Source organism: Seriola lalandi, unplaced genomic scaffold, assembly GCF_002814215.2.
Source record: "Seriola lalandi dorsalis isolate HSWRI2012SDOR001 ecotype SW California unplaced genomic scaffold, Sedor1 jcf7180002054375, whole genome shotgun sequence".
Classification (NCBI taxonomy): domain Eukaryota; kingdom Metazoa; phylum Chordata; class Actinopteri; order Carangiformes; family Carangidae; genus Seriola; species Seriola lalandi.
Genome location: NW_019524928.1, coordinates 67,190 through 67,523, shown reverse-complemented (window position 1 = coordinate 67,523; position 334 = coordinate 67,190).

The following is a 334-nucleotide window of genomic DNA, read 5'->3' as shown; positions in this document are numbered from 1 at the left end:
CCCAAATATTTGGCAGGAAGTGAATTCAGGTCAGGGTCAGAGCTGATCCCAGCAGGACAGCATCACAATGTGACACCTTAAATCAAGGCTCCTGTTCAACACGCTGTGGGACGTCCAGGTAGACTGGGAAGGGTTAAATAAATGTATCACCCTGTAGAAAAATGCATCAAAAAAACTTATAGTAAAGTACGAGAGAAAGAAATGGACGAAAGTGAGAGGGAAGAGTGGAGAGAAGTAAAAAGGGAAGACGTGTAAAACAGTGAAGTGGGAGAAACAGTCAGCTGAGAAGAGGTGGAGGTGAATGTAGCACTAGTCTTTTCTGCCGCAGCCTCCC